This window comes from Amblyomma mixtum, chromosome 7, assembly GCF_055824585.1.
Source record: "Amblyomma mixtum isolate Tamu chromosome 7, ASM5582458v1, whole genome shotgun sequence".
Taxonomy (NCBI): Eukaryota; Metazoa; Arthropoda; class Arachnida; order Ixodida; family Ixodidae; genus Amblyomma; species Amblyomma mixtum.
The window spans coordinates 114,935,584-114,952,274 of record NC_143018.1 but is presented as its reverse complement, the minus strand read 5'-3'; the positions used below and the strand labels follow the sequence as shown (position 1 = coordinate 114,952,274).

The window sequence follows — 16,691 nt, the reverse complement described above, 5'->3', positions numbered from 1 at the left end:
GTTCACGTGCCGTCTTATCACCGCCCCTGCCAAGTACCTTTATCTCCTTCAGCCGCGGCTCGCACGCTCTGCAGTTCGCCCAATTCTCTGCTAAATGTGTGCCTCCATCCCTTAATAGCGCCTGTCCTGTGTGTTTCTTCTTCTTGTGTGCGTGTTCTTGCGCGCTTCAATTCATAAGAAAAAGAAATTGTGCTAAGATATTGCTTTTATGCGCGGCGGTGCTGCTAAGTGGGTCGTAAGGCCACCTACCCAACTAATCGCACGTACACCAAGACTTGCCTTGACTTCCTACGAAAAACTGAGCCAAATCACAGAAATCGCAATGGTGTCATTCTAAGCAGAACGTGCCACATGCTTTCGCGAATACTTCAGGTAGTCTTCAGAACGGCGGTTTTTCTTGCACTTTTTGCTGAGTCTCCATGAACCCCAGGTGCACCTATCTATTCCTGGAACTAATAAGAAATCTGATTTATCATTGCCTGCTCACAAGCAACTGACACTGCATCATTTGCATTTTAACCATAAACACCGCATACATGTCTACACAGATGGCTCAGTGACTTCAACAAGCTCTGCTGGGTCTGTGGTGATACCAACCAGGTCTATTTTAATGAAGGTGAGGACTACCTATCTCACCTCTTGAATTGGTGCAGAACTAGCTGCCCTACGGGCTGCAGTTCAGTTCATTAGTCAGGAATCTGCACATGACTGGACAGTTTTCACCGACTCTAAAGCAGCCCTTCAAGGCCTGCAAAGTGCACTACGCCGTGGGTCACACGAACAACTCGTTGCCGAAATCCGCAAGCTGTACCATGACGCCAAACCGAAAGGACATGACATAATTTTCCAGTGGCTGCCGGGCCACTGCGGCATTCATGGCAATCACCAGGCTCACGAAGCTGCCCGTTCTGCCCACAATGACGGAATCCCCGTTAATATCCCCGTAACGAGAGCCGACGCAGCGTGTGGGCTTCGTTCCTTGAGGCTGAAACTCACACTTTCAGCGTGCAACTCTGGAGAGTTGTGCAACCGTCGCCTCAGGACATTGGACCCTGGACTGCGCCTCCGTCTTCCGTGTAATGTAGCGCGTCGTGAAGCAATACTACTGTGTCGTCGTCTATGGCTCGGTGTTGCCTTCACGAATAAGTATGCTTTCCGGATCGCGATGGCCGACAGCCCTTCTTATGTGAACTGCGCCTGTGATGAGACAATCACCCATATCTTGTGTGAGTGCCCTGCCTTTGTAGCCGAAAGACATAAGCTGCGACGTGCTTTGGACCGCCTGGACCGTCGCCCTTTCACAGAGGCCAAGATCCTAGGTCCGTGGCCACAACAGTCAACTGCCATCAAGGCTTACAAGGCGCTCTTTCGCTTTTTGAGAGAGACTGCCTTGATTGACAGACTGTGATTATTTCCCTTTACTTCTCTCTTTCCTCTTTAATTCCCCTCATTCCCTTCCCCTGTGCAGGGTAGCCAGCCGGAATCCTTTCTGGTTAACATCCCTGCCTTTCCCTCTCTCTCTCTCTCTCTCTTTGCTGAGCCTTACCGAGGTGTTCAACATGAATAACAAACTGTAATCTGGCTATGCTTTGTATCTCCAAGGTGGTCATCCAAACAATGTCTGCTTAAAAACAAATTGATGGTGTTCATTTGTATTACGATAGGCTTTGGACTTGGGAGCTATGCACCCGACTTCAACTATGCAGTTCTAGTTGGAGAGTTGCCGCCGAGGTAGCCTGACGCTCAAGAGGAGAAGTACTTGTTTTCAACTAAAATCGTACAATTGGCGGAATGGTCTAAGACACACGCCAGAAGTTATCACGCGCACTCCGCCGCTTCTGCCTGAAATCGAGCTCATAGCGCTGTCAAACTTTCCCTTCTAAGCGTATGTCCTGACAGAAATTTTACCGCTATTTTTTATATTAGTTGTGGCTTTCGTTCTGGCTCGAGTGCCGCCTTTTTCTTTCAGTGTTAGAAAAACGAGAATTTTGCAGGAATTTTTAGATGGTATAAAAAGTAGGCTTCTGAGGATTTAACATACTTTCGATATGCTTCATTTATGTAACACTCGAGTGATTCGAAGGCGGCGGTGTTTTATGGACGGATTTTATTGGCACTCCTTTGAATCAGGGCAGGGGTGAGAATTGCCTTGACTAACAAATTGAAGTGCTTTGTGAAAGTGCTCGAATTTTGATCAGTTTTTAGACTTGTCCTGATTATTTGGAATTATAAGCTTTATTTTTCTCGTATTCTGTTCTAATAAATAACGGCTCCTCTGCTGATTTGAACAATGATTCAGTTTTGAATTTGCATCACCAGTTTTATTATCTTCTATTGCTCCTTTGTAGTACTAATGTGTTGTTCTGCTTTCACTATACTTAAAACCCAGAGCTTCTGGAAAGCTGACCATGACGACCTCCACATCCTTATATGTACTATCAGCGTCAATTGAAACGCGAACAAGCCAATTGAAACGCGAACAGTACAACTCGCAGATATTATACTAGGGAGGCAAAATGCATCAGCAGTTCATTTTCCCATCGAAGCCGGAAAGACCGCTCTTCTGAAATAATATTACCCCACGCCTGTATTTCATCTCCAGCCTCTAATATGCTTGATTTTTTTTGTGCTCGCGTTCCAGTTGTTTTGTTCGCGTTTCATTTGACGCTGATAGTACCTTTAGAGTCTAACAGGATGTGCGTAACGTTTTCTGCACTACTCTTACAACCTCCACAGACATCATTTCCCTACTAGTTCTTACTTCCACTTTGTCTCATTCTAAGAAAGCATTAACTCATCTCAAAAAGGGGGCAGTGCATGTTTAATTATCATGGAGCGCTTTGCAAATTTTTCTTTTTTCCGCCTTCGATTTCACGCAGTAACTTTTTATTCCTAGTTTACCCACACATTAGTTCGGTTTCGCGATTTTCGTTATAACAACTGGGCCGACACCGTCTTACACTCTGCCGTAACCTTCTCTCTGGCGGATCTTTCATTCCAGTGATTCTGGAACCATGAAGCGTTCCTTCCTATCTGATCGTAGTTCGAAACGAGTTTCGCGGCAGCATTTGGCCAAGCTGCTGTTCGCTAGCTTCGCGAGGAACAGAGTCCGTGATTGCGCTCAGCAAATCAGCAAGAGAATCACTCGTTACATCGAGAACGTTTGGGACCTTAGCAACTTCTCAACCCATCAATGTCCAAAGCCGACAAAATTCCCCGCAATATGAAGGTTATCGAGAACAACGCCTTCCAGATGCGGATGGACAAGAATCCTAAGACTGTTGCCCGGCGTGTTACTAACGCCAAGGACTAACTAGGTAATCTCTGGCATGTCGGTTGGTGGCCTCGACCAGACCTCTTTGCCCAATGAGCTCCCTGACATCATTCGCACAGAGGCTGCCCGCTAGTGACCTTTCTTGCGGTTCCCGTTCAGCGATCCACTGTTATGCCCAGTGCAGGCTTGCGCCGACTATGATGAGGGCAGTAATTCAGAATGCACAAGATCTGCCTACAGGACCACAGCTCGAATTATCTCGACGTCGTGATGCCACCGCCTTGAAGAATACCTTGCCGCTGCCTTTCAAGTCTTAACATAGTGCTTCTCAATACCCCTACAACCACTTCGCACGAAGCGCCGCTAAAGCGTTCATGCTTTGATTGCCGCACAGAAACTTTTGCGAAATATTTGTGGCCAAGCTTGAGAGCCTGTGCTACAACAATGTTTGTTAATGACATAAAGTTTGCTTTCCACTCAACGCCGGCTTGTGGTGCAGTAACCAGAGGCAGCCGTTGCTCCTGTTGCGTTTTCTAGCCGGAGCTAACCGTCCAGGCTTGGGGAACCGGCTTGCTGGAGGATCCAGATGCTGGTAGTTGTCGGCAATGCACATAAGTTCAAGGACATAGGTAGAACTCTAAGCTGGCAGAAATTTCACTGCTGAGCTCGGAGGCGTCCTTCGGGACAGGGGCACCTTGTTCGGCGGCATTCCAATGCGTCACCCTGCCCCTGTTTCTTCCCTCATGAGAAACCACTTTTACCCTCAAGAACGGTTCATTGCATAAATATGCGCCAACCCCTCCCGTTACCAGCTTCAGAACCACCTATGCACACTGCACACGGTGCGGACTTGACTCCTGATCTCTGCTCTATCACATCCTTTTCTATCACTAGAACTTGTCGGGCTAGTGGTCGGGGCCAGCTCAGTTTACGATTATTAACTTTTACGCGGTAGTTTTCCAGACAGGGAGAACATTTGCCTGGCCACTTGTTCACGTGCCCGCGTTTTTTCTCTTTGTTTGAAAGTGTCATGTTTAGACCCCTCGCATAAAAACCTTGCATTCCTTCATTTGGTAAAGTTGTTAGCGTGCGTCTGTGTGCGCATTTCCCTCATTGCTGCCCGTGTCTCATCCACGCGGTTGTTCGCATCTTTTTGAACACCTATAGCCTCTGCGGTGGCTCTGTGGTTATGGCGCTTGACTGCTGACCTGAAAGACGCTGGTTTAATCTCTGCCGGAATTCTAGTGGCTAGTATATTGTCAGATGTTACTTCAACTCTACAAACCCCGGGTGGTGGAAATTTCCGAAGCCCTTCACAACGGAGTCCATCATAGCCTGGGTTGCTTTGGGGTGTTATACGAAACTAAAACATTTTCTACACATGCTAACGTACACATCTCGGACCGCTGAATTTAACGGTTGCAGCGTGTTTGCCTCGAGCCGCAGTCATCGTTGTTCCTGCACTTCATGTCTCTCGAAACACAGTTCCCACGGCCTGAATGAGATCCGCCCTAAGAGCACTGAGCTAGTGCTGTGCGTGATGTATTGATACCTTGAGAACAGTTATGAGCTTTCGTTCGCACTTCTCTGATTTGTCAATCCAGTGTAAGCATATCACTTGTAGAAAGAAAAAAAATAGCTGCACGAGGCAAACTCGGCCTGCATGGTCTGCCCAGCCTCTTCCTAGGCTGTGCTGCGAGTTTGGCGTAGCGCAGCCCAACTCGCGACAGTTAATTTAAGTCCGCTGTCCGAAATAAGCGCTGCACTGTTGGTTTGACTGACTAAAGATTTTACGTTGTTAGCGCACAAGTGCATTTCGGAAAATTAGCAGCATCTAATACATCCGAAAACGAGCAGCAGCTACTTGTCAGCACTGCTTTAGAAAGCAAAGGCAGCATCGGCTAGCAGTGCGTTCACTCGCAACAGCCACTGCTTGCTTCGGTACAGGAACAAGGTGCGCTCGCAGTGAGCGCGGTACAGGTGGCACGGGCTTATCTGACTTTCGTCGCAGCTGTCGTCGTCGCTTCAGTGCAGGTGTCGGCGGCACAGATCCGTTGTGTGTCTCTGACCTGTTGGATCTTTCTACTCTCTTCTAACCGCGCCAGGTCCTGACAGCGGCCACTTTGATACCCGTTGACGGCTCATGCACTTTACACACGCCCTGTGCAACACACACACACACACACACACACACACACACACACACGCAGCCGCGCATTCATGCTGCAACACTGGCAGAATTACCACGTTGAAAAGAAGGAAATCGCGAGCATCGGAGCACTGCAGTTCCCCGTATCCTACGTCAGTACGCACAAAACTGTTGAAACCTGTCGAGCAAACGCTCCCGCCCGCCGGAGCGTGCAGCTATATATCACCTCTCCGGGTCGGAGGCGATGCATTGACCTCTACCGATACAAAGCAATCCGCGGCCTCGACGTCGCGCGCCGTACTACCCGCACTTTTTAATATCTGTGGCCGCTTTCCCTGGAATATGTTTTTATAGTATATTTGAGGCTTTAATATTGCGTTGGAGATTTCTGAAAACTGTAGGTTTTGTATCAAAAGGATCTTTTAGTTGTGTCAGAAACACCCCGTGCAATTCAGGCCAAGACAAGACTCAAGGTATAATTCAAGAAATGCGAAAAAAATCACTATGGCAGGTTTTACGAGCTGCAATGCCATCGGGACAGAATTGATCTGGGGGCTCGCACTTAGAAAATAAAGCTTCCTACTATAGAGGGCAACAGTCAGCAGCGAGCTGCTGGTTAATGGAATTATCAAGCGATTCCTCTGATGTTGTATTGAGATTGAGATGCTTTCTCAGTTTTTCTGCGGTTACAAGCTTGGTAAAATTGTGGGCATTTTTTCTCTCTCGTTTGTGCTAACTGTTGATCGCGGGGGAATAGCAAGTACTCGGGTCAAAATGAGATCTGAATTACGCTAGAGTCTAAACGCCCCGTAACCTTAACCAACATTATGTAAAAAAATACCGCTTTAGGAAGGGAAAAAATCAAGCCGTGTTGCGCATATCCACCTCAATTGCAATCGGGCCAACGACCAGTAAATGCACCGGTTTTATTCCCCAGTGACGGGATACGTGTCTTGGCACGGGAATCGACACGTCCTGCATCCTTTTGAAACAAGGATTTCAGTGTGTTAGCTTTTAGTATGTAGCGTGATTCAGTCAGTCAGCCATTTATTCAACAAAACATAAACTATACATCAGAATCTGTTGGGCCCATAGCCATAGGTAGTTTGGTCCCATAGTTACGCACACTTGACATCACAAGTACAAATAGTGGAAATGCATCCCAGACATAGTAGAAAAAGAAAAATAAACAAATATAAATTTGGAAACACTACATGTAATTACTACATACTGCTAAGAACAAATCGTTTTACTGAGTATTCAAAGTTCGTGGATATATTCGCCTCCAGCGAGTTATCATTCCAAATTTTTGCACCATAAAAGTACAGTAGTCGCTTGCCATAAATGTTGTGTGTTACAGGGAGATTGAAGTTGAGATGGCTAGCATTCCTGGTGTTACTGGTAGGCATAGTAAAAATATTGATTGTGAGTATGTAGTTGTTCGATATAATGTTGTGCACTGTACATAACACCTTAACCTGAAACACAAGCAGGAACGGAAGTATTTTATATCCTTGATAAAGCGGACGGCTTGGCTGGTGTAGGTAGGAGAGTGTCAAAATACGTATCGCCCGTTTTTGAAGGCGTATAACGGGATCCAAGTAGATTTTAAAGGTAGAGCCCCATGACATGCAACAATAAGCGTGGTGAGAATGAAATATGGAGTAGTAATGATTTTCAGGACAGTTTTGTCAAAGTGCACTCTACTTCAGAGCAGAGCATAACATGATGATGCTAATTTGGAACACACATGTGCAATGTGTGGCTTACAGTTCAGGTTGTAATCCAAAACGATGCCTACATTATTTATAGAGCCAACTTCTTCCAACAGAGAATTGTCGAAAGAAATTTTTAGCAAATGCGTGTCAATATGCCTGTAGGCAGAGCGAAACACTATGTACTTTGTTTTGGAGGTGTTTAGTGTTAAGATGTTTGCCCTTAGCCACACTGACAAGTTTACTAGCTCTTCGTTCACGAGGTTGCCTTTCTGTTCCAGTGTTTTCCCAGAAAAAACGAGTGCAGTATCATCAGCATACATGACTGTTTTAGATTCCCGTACAATTGAGGGTAACTCATTAACATAAATATATAACATGATTGGCCCTAGAATGGAACCCTGAGGTACTCCTGTTAGAACTGTTTGGTGTGAAGATGTAATTTTGTTTATACGAACGTACGGTTGACGGTTCTTTAAATAGCTAGTGAAAAAACCAACAGTTCTTCTTCTAAACTCGTACTGCTGTAATTTGTTTAAAAAAATTGAATGCGCTATGGTGTCAAAAGCCTTCTTAAGGTCCAAAAATATAACTACTGCTATGTTACCGTTGTGTAATGAAGAGCAAATAGCCTGTGTAAGTTCCATCACTGCAGTCGCCGTTGACCTTTGAGCTCTGAACCGATGTTGTGAAAACGTAATTATATTATTTTCATGTAGAAATTTTTGAAGCAGCACTGATATTACTTTCTCAATTACAGTGTTGACAATGCTGAACACCGATATGGGTCGGTAGCTGCATGGGTCGTTATGAACTCCATCTTTATAAAATGAGGTAACTTTTGCTAATTTTAAAACATCCTGGTATTCACCCTGTTGCATAGCGAAATTGATCAACTCCGCCACTATCGGGTCCAGAACGTCAACACTGTCTTTGAGAGCCTTTACGCTTATGCCATGAGATTCTGGAGCTTTATGATTCGCCAAGCCAGAAACTATTGTGGTGATCTCCACGGAACCTGTGGGCTCAAGCTCAAAATTTTATGTTACTGTATCAGTAAATGGGACTCCCCTATCTAAGACTAGAGGGCTAGCTAGTTGAGTTCCGATATTCACAAAGTAGCTGTTAAAATGCTCTACTGAACTAGCATTTCCCAAATCAGGAGCTAGGGTTTTCTGAACTGGTTTTCTTATTACTTTATTAACAACTTCCCACATTTTTTTTTTGTATATCCTTGGGCCTTCATTTTGGGCTTCCTTGGGACTCAGCACTCTTCAGGCGAAATCACGAGGTAATAAAACGCAGGAACCAATAGAGTCTCGCACAGCGCTGCCACAACCGTAAGCGTTCCTCTTAAAAAGTGCAGCACAGGCAGTGGGCGAACGCGAGGCATGTGGAGTTGTGTGAAGTGCCGCCATTGATTACTACGAGTTTGTTTGGTCAGCCCCGACACACATACGTGACTAAACCGCACGCATGTCGATATGGTTTGTTATGTAATAAAGCCCGTTAGAAATCGTTGCCTTTTCGACCTCATCAAACGACCATGTGACGCCGTCGGCTTACATAAGCCTATTAAACACGTCATTTTACGGCGCTTAGAAACTTAGTTTTATCTGAGTTTCAATTATCCCAAAATAATATGTTTGTATTAAAGTCAGAAAGCAAAGAAAGGTGTGGGAATTATTTGCACACGAAATTGTACTAAGTAAGATGCAGCACGTGATCATCGATAGGTCATTGGCCTGAGATCAGTTTCGGTCGCACTTCTCCGTCCAGTGTGGAGTATTTTCAGTTTCAGTTTCAGTTTTATTTCCAGAAAAAAAATCTGGTGGGACACCTGGGCTAAACGCTGCTTTTGTCAGCTTGACGAGGCCCAGGGCCCAGCCTATTACAAGGCAGGGCAAGTCATACCGATATTGAAAACAGCAAAATAAAGAAACATTAGCATATCAATACTTACATGGTTTCGTTTATATGAAGCCCACAACGCCGGATTAAGTCAGGGGAGCGAGTAAAGAAAGGTCAGCTAAACTCGACGCCTCTCCACTTACATGAGCTAGATACGAGTGACTCAACTCTCATGGCGCGCAGTGCGCACCTAGTGAACCAGTTCCCGCTTAGGTCCTTTCCTGCAAAAAATGCTTTCGAAAACCTGTGTGTGAATGATTATGTGTTATTTGCCCCTTGAGTGGAGTTGAGAGGTCGAGTCCAGTCCGACCCGACTTGCGGCATTTACACGAACTAGAGTAACCGGTTTTCAACCCGACAATTCGATTCAACCCGGACTTCCGGTTGCTCGCAACAGCACGCCGCTCTTTCTGTGTCGTGGCATCACTAAGCTGTGGTTTTCAGCGTGTTCTCCGCGTTTGCGTGCACGCCATGCCAACCATGTGCGTTGTGAGACAGTGCCGCATGACTTACCAGAGTGGAAGCAATGTTAGATTCCCCAAGCTGCCCGGGGACCCACAGCGAAGAGCGTGTGGCAATTAGCCGCGATGGTCCAAACGATATGGGTAGTCAGACCAGGTTCGTGTGCTCCGATCACTTTCTACCGGGCGACTGTGAAACGAACCTGGATGTCCTCCGAAGCCTCGGTATGGACATGAAGAGCGCTCACCTCAAGCGAGACGCCGTACCGACGCAAAACCTCTGGCCCGGCGCACCGCCAAAAAAGCAAAGAACATCCGAGGAAAGTAGGCGTGCTGATAATTATCAATTTTGTTGCAATTTTTTTGTCATTTCTCTCAGTTGCTAACAGCTTTGCATTTTTTTAGGACATACCCGAACCGCAGGATGTGGAGGTTGTCATGACAGCAGAAGAGACGCAAATTTCGCCTCGAATGGTTCACAGCTGCACAAAGACATCAAGGAATACCGGTACTGCTGCCTGCCAGACTGACGGCGTTGATGTGCAAACAAAATGTAAGATTTTTCACGCAGCAGCGGTGTGTTCGTTTTCCTCCAACATTCCACAAAAATAAATTGTGTTGCAATATTTTTGCCGTGTCTTAGAAAGGTGGAGAGGGAATTAAGGGGCACCACTTGGTTTTTTATTCAATGGTATCACTCAATGCTAGAGAAATTCTGGAGGAGGCATTCGTGTTGTGTCCGTTCCAATCTGGGGAATTGCTGGGAAGGTGTGTGTAAATCACTTTCTGGTCCTCCAAAGAAGGCCATCACGTATTTTACAGGCAGGTAGTGATAAGATAGCTGATATTGTTTGGTAGTCATGGCTATTAGGTGGTAATGAGGCGTCCATTACTATGCGATATTAATGTTGCATAAACAAAGAACACTTTTCATGGGAGGAGTTTTATTTTCTTCATTAATTTTGAAATACACACGTGAACGTTCACATTTCCCTGAGAAAGGATACGCACGTGCAGACAGATGCCGGTCAGTCGATGGCACATACTGCGAAACTGGAACCACTGCAAGTGCTGCTCCAGCCTACAAAGCACCACCCCGTCGTTCTCTACCACGTTCTCCCTCCCGAACAGTCCCCTCACTACCAACTGATGGTTCAGCACCGTCTCCTATACCCTTCAAGCACGACAGTCATCCAGTCCGATAGAATCTGATGCCTCAAACTGCGAAGAAGAGGATAACACTCGGCAGAGCTCGGAGGTTTTCCCATCACTTAACGAGACCTTCTTTGGGTAATAACTACAACTTAATGTGCACCCCTTTAGCATGTGCATTGCTTGTCATTTCATTATGGCGGCGTGACTAAAAATCAGATCAGTCATTTAGGAGATGGCAGAGTACCGTAAAGATGTCCTCCCTTTTCTTGGGTAGGGGCAAGAATGAGTATCATATTGTCTGCACTAGCATAATTGCCTTGCAGTGATGCACATGTCCCCTCAGCAGCTGGCCAACTTCACACTGTATGAATATTCATAAAGCAGATCTTGATCCTTCGAAATGTTTTTATAATATTCAGTGGCGCAAGGAGCTGCTCATGCTGCATCAATGAGACAAAAAAATTTGGAGCTTTTGAAATTTGACATTACTCACAAGGAAAAAAATGCGCAGCATGCGAAATTGCGCCCTAAAACACTCAGAACACAGTGTCAGTGTGGGCTGCCGTTACATTTACTGCTTTTTGTTGCTGTTAAATTGTAGCCTCCAGTTATCTCAGCAGCATGAGATGAGAATTTAACCGTTACAACTCACTTTATATTGTTTCGGACTTGACTCCATCACTGAAGAAGTCCTCCCGCAGGATGTAAGAAAATTCATCATATTTGAAAGTAGTCACACCGAACTATTTCAAGTGTGCCGCAAGTGCTTTGCCGCGTACAAAAGTGCGAGTCGTGTGTTTGCCACCTGGCTTGAAATACAGACACTTTGTTCAAAGCACCACACCCTAACCTGAACAAGCCAGCCCATGATAACGGCAAAGCAGCAGGCAACGTGCTGATGTCAGCAGCTATGTTGTTTGCTGGAACCAGCCTCACCTCAGTTCTCCGAATGGTCAAGTATGTAAACGTGCAGGTGTTCACGCCACGAACATTTTATAAGTACCAGCGAGGCTACCTGCTTCCTGCAATCTACAAGGTAGGAGAAAGGTTGTGCATTGTCAAACGAAGAATTACTGAACCAATATCTCATGGTCCGCACACATAAAAGGTTCATGAAATGATTTTCTGACGGCAGCTAGACTGACCTCAAAGGATTTTTAATTTCCACGAGACACAGCAATCATTTCTGATCCGAAAAGAGCTTCCGAAAAAAGTTCTCAAAATCGTTTAATGGTACACATTAAGGAAAAAAGCAAACGGGCAGTGTATTAGTGTTCTGCGTTTGATATGGTGTTTAAAGGCTGCAACTCTGTTGTACCAGCTCGGGCAGCAGCAACAGGAAGAGCTGTTTCGGCAGTTGAGAGGCTGCACTGTGGACCTGGCTGGTGATGGACGCTGCGATTCCTCAGGGTTTTTGGCAAAATTTTAACTTACTCTCTGCGCGTCGCCCAGCTCAACAAAATTCTTCATTTCGAGCAAGTGCAAGTTGGGGAGGTAGGTTAGAGCTTTTGAATAAAGTGTCTTTGTGATGTAACTTAGCTTTTTTTTTTCTCACAAGTGTGCAGATGTAAAATCAAGCGCCTCCATGGAAAAGCATGCACTTATGAAGAGCCTCAAAATGGTGAAGGAGCGGGGGCTCAAGGTGAAGACAGTGACAACTGACGAGCTCGTCGAAGTCACCAAGTACATGGGGATACATGAGCCCACCATCCAGCACTACTTTGGTTGTTGGCACATTTCAAAAGGTAGAGCCGAATGAAAATATCTGATTCTGACTGCCACGCTTCACAGATAAGACCGCTTCCTCCATGATGTTTTGCAGAATGCGGTTAAATTTTAGACTAAATTTCATTGGATCAAGCAGAGTTTACTACAAGGGGGCCGGACAGCAAAATTGTAACAAATAGTGAAGCAGTGGGAATGGTTGCTGAAGTTGAAGCGGCACAAAAAGGGGGGAAGGTTTTATCTGTTTTCTTTTCTTCCTGGCTGTTTTGATGTGAATGATGATGAGGGAAGGGCCTGCCATGCTTGTAGGCATTGCAGATACGCATTGTGGTGCGAAACCAGATTCCTCGGGTTCTGGAGGTGAGGGGAGAGAAAGCGGGTGTTTCGGCTCAAAAGTCAGATTAGCATAATATGAAGGCTTAATATTCATTAATAAACTATTACACCTGCTTTCGATGCATCAAGAAGAAGCTGGCTGAGCATGAAAAACTAGCTGGATGTAGTCTGCTAGAACTGTGAATCCCGCCAGCCAGCAATCACCCATATTGGTGCGCTGCCTTTAACGATGGCAACGTCGAGCACCTAACCGACATGTGGAAGAGCATGGAGCGACATGTTGCAAATACGAACATGGCACTTCCGGGGCTCTACACACATTGTGCACATGAGGACCTCGGAGCGGGGCAATGGCTAGTTCCTGGTGAGTAATGTAACTGTTTGAAAGCAAGATATGCATTCTGCAGAACCCTCTATTTACTTCCTGCATATTTATTTGCTTTCAAAGCTGGAATCATGTCCTTGTGATGAAGCATGGTTTGCGACATGTTGAAACTACAATGCTTCGTCAAACAGCCTAGCTGCAGGTATCCAGCTAGTTGCCAGCCTTTCCAATAAACAGTTTGTCGTTGTCAATGAATATAAGAGTTGCTTAGTCACCATTTTAAAAACATATCACACTACTCCCTAATGCCATTTGAAGAAGGCTTCTCTGAGAAATTGCTTTCTCAACGCAGGGACAACTGCACACAAGAAGTTTGTAGAGGGGCTGAAGTCACCTCGCCTCCTGAAAGACATCAGCCAACTGGCCCCGTGCGCACACACCTTCAGCTTGGAGGCCTTCCACATCGTACTCATAGTCTTTTCACCGAAGTATGTATGCTTATCACCTGATGGCATTCGTGCAAGGCAAACAGTGAATGAGATCAGGCGAAAATTTACACTTGATGAGCTGCTTGAATTGTTTGTCTGGTTTTTCAGAACACAACTGACAATACTGCATTTCAATGAGAATTCCAGCAAAGGAGAGGCCACCACTGCTGAAGGACTTTTCCGATAGAAAATAAAGCACCTAAAAGCAAGGAAAGGCAAATCTATTGCTTGTCCCGTGAAAGCAGATCATACATATGGTGAGTAGTTTAGTTAGCATTACAAAAACAATGTTTTGTAACCTTTTTAAGGTCAGAGGCCTCGAAGAGATTCAAAAAGCAATTTGGGCTATGAAAAGAAAATCACAAAAAACGAGTATAACTTGTCATACCTGCAACAAATTATTTTGTTTTCTTTTTCAGTCTATACACTCCAAATCAATGTGAAACTGATGTGAATAAGCACAGTGTGCCTCAGGATATCCATCATATCTGGGCATGAACGTTCTAAGCCACATGGTTGTGTCAGCGCAATGCAATATTGCAGGTAGATGTAGCCTAAGACCAGGCAGCCCACATTGCCATCAACCGTGACAATAGCCATTGGCCATGGCACTATGTGCGGTACATATCTACATTAGAATTTTGCTACAATATTTCACATGTGCACCAGCATCTTTCAATTTTTGTGTTTAGAAAGTGGGCTTCACTAGCATTTGGGTGGCATATTCAACCCAGCTATCAAAATATTCAATTTCATCTGCAAGTTATATTGTGGATATTTCCATGGCAATTAAAGCTATGGATGTGTATGGTCGTCAGCAAAGGAGTATTTTATACCTCTTTAGTATGCTCTTTTCTATCACTGGTTAGTGTCCCAAATGTTTGCAATGATAATGCTCATATTATATGCACGCCCATTGTTTTCCAGGTTATGTTGGCCTGCTTCTGAAGGAGACAATCCGCTGCTGTTAAGAGTGGTCATCATTCAAGTTGGCTTTTGCTGCAAACCTTTCGACTGTCGCACCCCCATGAGTCACTATTTCTCGAGACCCTCTACGGATGAACTCGTGGCAGCCTAGGTTTGCTAACCACCCCCATGAGTCACTCTTTCTCGAGACCCTCTATGGATGAACTCGTGGCAGCCTAGGTTTGCCAACAGCATGGAGTGAGCACCACTGATGAAGATGATCCGCATTTATTGAACGAGGCCCGGACTGTCCCACCCCCATGAGTCACTCTTTCTCGAGACCCTCTATGGATGAACTCGTGGCAGCCTAGGTTTGCCAACAGCATGGAGTGAGCACCACTGATGAAGATGATCCGCATTTATTGAACGAGGCCCGGTAGCCACTGCTGGTGAGCCAGCGGAGCGGGTGGTCGACGCTGCTGGTCAGGCCGGTGGCTGGATGTGTGGTTGGTTGGTTGGTTGGCCTCAAGTACAATGGCACATACCCACTACGGGGGAGTGGCCAAGACACAGGAGGTGAACTGTTGGAATGATTAGGAGCTTTAGAGGAAAAGGAGAATTAATAGGGTATAGGCTGACAGATTGGACGACGCAACGAAAGGGGTCCTGTTAGCTGGGAGATCGAAGATGGGACGACGGCTTTATGTGCAAATTTGAATGCATCATATGGAATGGTTCAATGTTGTATTGACTGAAAGAGAGACAGAAAAAAAATGAAATAAAATAAAAAATAAAAATATAATAATAATAATAAATGAACTGTTTGATAATCAGGAAAATGAAAACAAATAGAAAAATAAATAAGTAAAATTTACATTATCATGGGAGTCGCTGTGTTTCTAGAAGAAATTTTTGAACTGCACAGCGCGCACTCCTGTTGCTTCGTCCAAGCGAAGTAGCGCCAAAGGAAAAAACAACCTCAGTGGTCACAGGCAGACCCAGCTGGTGAAACGGAATTTCTAATAGGCGCCTCCTCAAAGAAGAGAATCGGCGGCAGAACAGCATGTAGTGATCCACTGTCTCAGGCTCGGCACAAAATGGGCACAGTGGAGAAACCGCCAAACCAGATCTGTGAAGGTAGAAATTTAGCAGAGGAACTCGGCATCGCAAACGCGTGAAAGAGACCTCCAGTCTGCGCGAACTCCAGTCTTTGCTGCTCCAAGGGTGCAGAAGGTGCTTATATTCGGGAGATGAAGTAAGCGCCGAGGCTGAAAATTCCTGAAATATTGTGTAACTGCGAAACCTCACCGCAGCTGTAAATGCGCAGGTTGGCAGGACAGCAAATATTGGGCCACAGAGAGAGGCCCTTGCTAATGAATCAGCAACGTCATTTAACTGAATGCCCACATGACCCGGTACCCAAAGCAACCTCACCGAATTTAGATGGAGCGGGATCAGCTGCTTAAAGAGGCGTAATGCCCGAGACTCAGAGGGTGATGATAATGAAAAGCAAATAGATAGAGAGCCCATCATAACCATGACTTGGGAAACGGCAGGATCTAATTTACGTAAGGCTAGAATGACAGCTAATAATTCGGCCAGATAAATTGGAGTGAAGTCAGGGAGACGGAGAGAAAAAGGACCATCCCAATGCAGGTGAAAAAATGCCCACACCTGCCTTTTCACTATCCTGCGAGGCATCGGTAGCAATGAGAATATGAAAAGGAAAGGACCTTAGGTGGTCCTGTATCAAACCGTGAAGGAGAGGAAAGGGCTGGAGCTTGGCATGCGATGGGAAAATGTTATCAAATGCAATCTCGACTGAAGGTGAGATGTTATGCAGTGGATGGGTATCTGTGAGCTTAATGTTTAAGGGATCAAGGAGAGACTGCACGAAACATATCTGCGGAGTATGCAAAGGAGACCAGGTGGCATTTAAAAAGACTGCGGGTTGACTAAGAAATATTACATTGGATGTGTGGAGAGGAGAGTCGCACAATTTTAAAAAGGTTTGGACTGTTAAAAGGCGAAATCTGGCTAATAAAGATGGAATTCGCGCCTCAAGGTGCAGGACAACATTAGCTACATACTTTGGAAGTCCCAAGCAGAGGCGCAACGCCTCACGCTCCAAGAGCACAAGCGGTCGAAGTTTATAGGCAGGAGCTCCTGAGAACAAAACACATCCGAACTCCAAAATTGGGCGGACATACATTTTATAGATCAGCAGAAGTGTGTGCCTTCTCATC

The 16,691-nt window shown here is 45.5% G+C and overlaps 2 pseudogenes; both read left to right on the top strand.

Moving 5' to 3' along the window:
• Window positions 1-9,520: 9,520 nt before the first annotated feature.
• Window positions 9,521-10,804, top strand: LOC149337268 (uncharacterized; annotated as a pseudogene).
• Window positions 10,805-10,897: 93 nt separating this feature from the next.
• LOC149337267 (uncharacterized) lies at window positions 10,898-12,424 on the top strand (annotated as a pseudogene).
• Window positions 12,425-16,691: the final 4,267 nt, after the last annotated feature.